Consider the following 5768-nt stretch of genomic DNA (forward strand, 5'->3'; position numbering starts at 1 on the left):
AAAGCCAAAGAGTAAACAGGCACTATACACAAGAAGCCCAATCTCCCTGACGTAGGTATCTGAGCAGGAGAGCTTGAGGATCTGGGGGACTTCACAGAAGAACTGCTACACAGCATTGCCCTTGCAGAGAGGGAGGAAAAATGTATTGACTGTGTGCAGAAGAGAATTGAGGAACCCACTGACCCAGGCAGCTGCTGCCATGTGGACGCAAGCTCTGCTGCTCAGGTCCTGTAGTGCAGGGGTTTGCAGATGGCAACGTAGCGGTCATAGGCCATGATGGTGAGAAGGGAATACTCTGCAGTAGCGCAAAAGAATAAAAAAAAAGACTTGAGCAGCAAATCTAAAGTAACAGATGTCCCTAATGTCCCAGAGGGAATTGGCCATGGATTTCAGGATAGTGGTGGAGATGGACCCCAGGTCGAGGAGGGAGAGGTTGAGGAGGAAGAAGTACATGGGGGTGCGGATGTGGTGGTCGCAGGCTATGGAGGTGATGATGATTCCATTGCCCAGGAGGGCAGCCAGGTAGATGGCCAGGAAGAGCCAGAAGTGCAAGAGCTGCAGCTCCCGCATGTCTGCAAATGCCAGGAGAAGGAACTGGTTGATGGAGCTGCTGTTGGACATCTGCTGCCTCTGGGCATTGGGACTGTCAAAGGAGGAAAAGGCAGTGATAAGTTGTGGTAGACGCCTCAGAACCTATTTCAGTTCTCAAGGGAAACCCCTATATCTCCTTTCCTCTTTCAGAAAGAGCTTTGGTTGGTCACTTTTGTGAGCTCTGGTGGGTGCTGGCTGAGGATGCCCCAAGGAGCAGAGGGCTCTGATTTGGGATGTGGAGGAGTCTGATCTGCCCTACAATAACAGATAAATAGCAAGCTGGAGTGTTGTTCAATAAAATTCCACTCGTGCTATGAAAGAGCTTTTCAGCATTGTCACTCACAACTCACCGAATTGCAGAGCAGAGCTGTGGGGATTTTGTTTTGTTTCCTGGTTCTACTGTCCCCACCACAGCGAGGGGTATTTTTAAGGCAGAGATCACTAGCATTTCTGCTTGTATCCAAGGGTCCTACAAAGCCAAAGGACTGTCCCTTTCTGCAGAGTGAGGATAGCCAGTCTGTCCATCAGCCCTGAGCTCAGCTGCCCTGTGCTGGCACCTCTTTGAGCTGGAGGGAGATTGCACCAGGTTGTTCCCCTGAGAAGAAACTGGGCAGTGCTGAGAGCAGGTGAGTCCAGTTCCCAAGGGCACATCTCCAAACTCCTCCTGCTGTCTCCTGCTACCTGAGGAATCTCTCAGCTCTCCCAGAAGAGGGATCATCACAGCTGCTTGCAGGCAGCCTTCCAGAAGCATTTCCATGGCCTTAGTACTGAGGGGCAGCTGGGTAACACAGAGATGGAATGGGAGAGCTGTGCCCTGATGGAAGGCAGCCTTCAGCAGAGCAGGACCTCCAGGGAAATAACTGAATGTCCTGAAGATTCTATGTCCTGAATGGAGAGCTGGCTCTATGAGCCCTGCAAACAGCATTGCCTGGAGCTCCCGCCTGAGCTGGGAACAAAAGCAACGTGAAGAGGAGGGGGAAAATGGAGAAATTCCCCAATCCTCCTGTGAATGGAGGCAGTACAGGGACAAGCAGGTGGGTACTTGGGAGTCTGCCCTCATCAGGGGTCCATCTCCCAAGGAGGTAACTCCACTTCTGACGTGGACCACATGGCCTTTGACATGAAGGCTCTGCCAGGTGGCGGAACATGTCAGGGACTTGCTCCGGGGAAGGCATCTGCAGTGCAGGGGATGGCAAGGAGGTGTCTGAATCCCTACTCCCAAGGTATTTCTGGCAGCAGCTCCTTCTCACTCCCTGCCAATAAACGTCTCTGCTGCCTGGAGCTGTCCCTGCCAGCAGCTGTTTCTCTGTCCCCCAACTCCTCCCTGTTTGTGCTCACATAACCCATCCCACCTACTGCATGCTCAGCTCTGCCCTGCAGACCCCTGCTGGCAGCAGGGCGCTGCCCAGGGCCATCTCTGTGTCTGCAGGGGCTCAGGAGCAGCTCAGATAAGTCCTGATGAGAACTGGGCTCTCCATGCCTTCACCAGAGTGGAGAAATTAATTCCCATCTCCCACTGTCCCCCAGCCAACAAAGAGTAGAAAACTCAAACCACAGCCTCCTCCCCACTCAGGCAAATGCTGCCCTGAGGTCCTTTTCAACAGGACCCTCTGCAAATGCCCTGGGATGATCTGGAGCTGTGAGCATCTCTGACCCATGCAGCACCCTCTGGACTGTAGAAGGACCCTGTCCTGCCAGGCATCACACCTTCCAACCAGTGCTTATACCCAGAGTACTGCAGGGAGCTCCCTGGGCAGGCTGAGTGCTGACCCAGGCAGGCGGCAGCGTCCCGGCCCTGTCACAGAGCCCCCTGGGGTGCTGGGACCGCGCCAGCCCTGGGCACCCCCAGCTGTAACCCCAGCTTCCCACCCTTGCAGCCATCTCTTGGAGAAGGGACCTTTCATGCCTTGTCCCTCAGATAGTGTGGCAGGGAAACCCTGCCCTGGAGCATGTTGTTCTCCACAATAAAGGAAACCTGAGCACCATCCTGCCAGATCCTCATTGCAGCGAGATGTGAGAGCTCTAGGAGACCCCTCCAGGACACCTGGGTATTGCCCTGAAGCCAGAGACTTACGGTGTTAAGGACAGTGTAGATTTGTCCTGCAGTGAGCTCTCACCATTTGCCCACCCCACACAGCCTGTAACAGCTCTCTCACTTCTCTTCTCTCCCCTCTGTGCCTGCAGGCTGTGCTCTCAGCCCTGCTGCACTTTGCAGAGGAGCTGCTCCTGGACAGAGCTGTCTCTCTGTATCGCTGCCCACTTGTCATGAGTTCCCTCCATCCCAGGAGCCCAGCCCAGCTCAGCAGCACAGGACCAGCCCAAGGCAGCACTTGCTCTGCTCCCTCTGGGCTCCCTCCAGGTGTCCCTGGGGCTCCAGGGGAAACTGATTGAAACAGGCTGAATTAATCCCTGATGTTCCCTCACGCAGCTGGGGAGAGACAAGTCTTTCTTGTAGTATCATCTCCTCTCAGAGACACAGTTAGGTCTGAGAATCCCCCTTACTTCTCCCATCCTTAGGCAGGAGTCCTGGACACTGATGGGGAGGGATGTCCTTTACCCATGCTGAGGGAAGGGAATCAGCTGAGTCAATGGAGGCTCAGTCTCACTGATGGAGATGGAGACCAGGAGTTCACAGACAAACACCTGGTGATATTTGAGGGGCCAGATATCATCCACCATAATGGAGCAGAACTGAGAGACTGGGAAACATCTGGGGGCATCATCCTGCAGCCTGGTGAGGATGCCAGATGAAATGACGGCAGATGCCCACAGTTAGGACATCACAACCTCTCCATACTCATGCTGCTCAGGGCTGCCTATCGAGGTGTTCAGCTGACCCAATGGAGTTCTGTGCCAGAGGGAGAGGGAAGCCTTTCTCTCCCTCCCCTCCTTTAGTTGTATTTACTGGCTGTCCATTGTCTGTAACAGTCGCTGTCTCGCACAGCCCTGCGCAGCCTGACCTGCTCCAGGGCATCTGCTCATCTGATGGCCAAATCCAGGCCTTTAGTGCTGTGTGAGACACCAGGACGCCCCACCATAACAAGCTGGGAGGGAGAACAGCTAGGACAGCTAACCCAAACTGACCAAAGAGCTATTCCATACCATAAAACATCATGCTCAGGGGGAGTTAGTCAGTTGGTTGCAGGGAGAGTGATTGCAGCTTGGGCAGAGTGATCGTGGCTTGGAGGGAGTGATCGCTGCTTGGGACGGGCTGGGCATCGGTCAGCGGGTGGTGAGCAATTGCATTGTGCATCACTTGTTTTGTATATTCTGTACATTCTCTTACCATTATTATTATTACTATTGTAATTCTTCTCTCTTATTGAATTGTATCTATCTCAACCCACGGGTCTTACTTCCCTCCCCCCCCCCCCGCTGCGTGGTTCCTAGTTGCCAGCCGGGTTAAACCACGACACATGCCCTCTGCCATCCCCTCCAGCATGACTCTGTCATGAAGCAAAGCTTTTGCTTTGGACTCTTGGGTGCTTGGTATCACTGTTCACCATGACAAGTCTGAGCTTGGCCCTGGAAACACAACTCGGGGGCTGCAGCCCAGATGTGCAACACTGTCCTTGGACTGGGAAGAGGCAGGAAGAGCTGGACCTCTGTGGTCTGTCACAAGCTGTGACATTGATGGAATAACTTGGGAGGCATAGTGGGACACCTCACACAGCTTGCATCCTGCAATGGCTGGATAAAGGTTCTTTGTGGTATGCAAGAAATGCAGAAGCCGAGTGGGCAGTAATCGCAAGGCCAAGAAGAGGAGGAGCAAGAGGGCATCACCGTGACCACACAGTGATTGGCAGGACTGGAATGTGCCCTTGCTATAAAACTTAGGGCTCAAAATTAAACTACGTCACTTGGAGCATCCATACTTTGTGTGCTGTGTTTCCTTGACCTGCAGGCAGCAGGGTGTCTGCATGATCCTTCGGGTAACCTTAAAGTTGATACGAAAACCAACAGTTCTTCACAAGACACAGGCTCAGAGCATCAGAATAGGAATACTTTCTGTGTGAAGGAGCTTCTTGGGTGTATAGAGCTCCTTGCTGGGAGGGCAAACAGGTTGGGTGAGGCCTTGTGGGTGAGGATCAGAGAAGAGGACAGTTAGGGCGACATCGTGGTGGGAGATAAAGAACCTGCAATCAAGCTCTTACTTCAGCAACTCATGGAATTTTTCTCATCAGTGACTGGGGGCTCTTTCTTGGGACATTAATTACCCTGACATTCCTTGGAAGGGGTACGGAGCACCCTGAAAATAGACCAATAGTTCTCTGGAGGATGTTGGAGCAATTTCTGACGAAAGCCACCAGCTGGACCAACAGAGATGATGCACTCCTGAATCAGATCCTTGCAAAGCATTAAGAGCTGGTCAGGGATATGAAAACCGGTGTCATCCTGCACTGTAGTGACAATGAAATAGGAGGGGGAAATAAACACAGGTTATGTGGGGCCACTTGTGAATTCTGTGAGAGGAGATGCAGGGAGGTCTGACCTATTTTGTGTCCTCTCTGTCTCAGTCATTCCCAGCAAGGTCTTCAAGGCCATTGTACCTTGAGGCTGACCCCAAGGAAATCACTCATCCTCATCTTTGAAAGGTGAAGGAGATGAGGGAAACTCCCTGAAGACTGACAAAAATCACATGTTGCAAGCGTATTTCGAGAAATCCCAACGGATGAGCTGGGGAACTAAAGGGTGCTTAGCCTCACGTTGGTTGAGGGGTGTGTCCCTTAGCATGTCCTCTTGCATCACAAGTTAGGACAGTGCATTCTGCATGGTTGCACAGGCATATGGGTAAAGAATTGATTGGGTGGTTGGGCTTGGAGGGACGTGGTAAACTGGAAACTAAGCAAACAGGAAAAAAATAGAAAAAAAATAAAGCTTTTCAGACCTGAAGTGGCACTGGAGGCTTCTGGTCAGAAACTGAGCTCGGCCTGCAAAGATTAGGACATTTTCCACAACATTTATGTAGGTGTCGTGGTTTAACCTGGCTGGCAACTAAGCACCACGCAGCCGCTCACTCACTCCCCCCCTCCCTCAGTGGGATGGGGGAGAGAATCAGGAAGAAAATAAAAGGTTAGAGCCGAGGGCTGAGATAAAGACAGTTTAATAAGAGAAAATAATAATATTAGTAATAATGAGAATGATAACAGAATATACAGAATATACAAAACGAATGA

This window comes from Egretta garzetta, unplaced genomic scaffold (genome assembly GCF_000687185.1).
Source record: "Egretta garzetta isolate BGI_Z169 unplaced genomic scaffold, ASM68718v1 scaffold119, whole genome shotgun sequence".
NCBI classification, from domain to species: domain Eukaryota; kingdom Metazoa; phylum Chordata; class Aves; order Pelecaniformes; family Ardeidae; genus Egretta; species Egretta garzetta.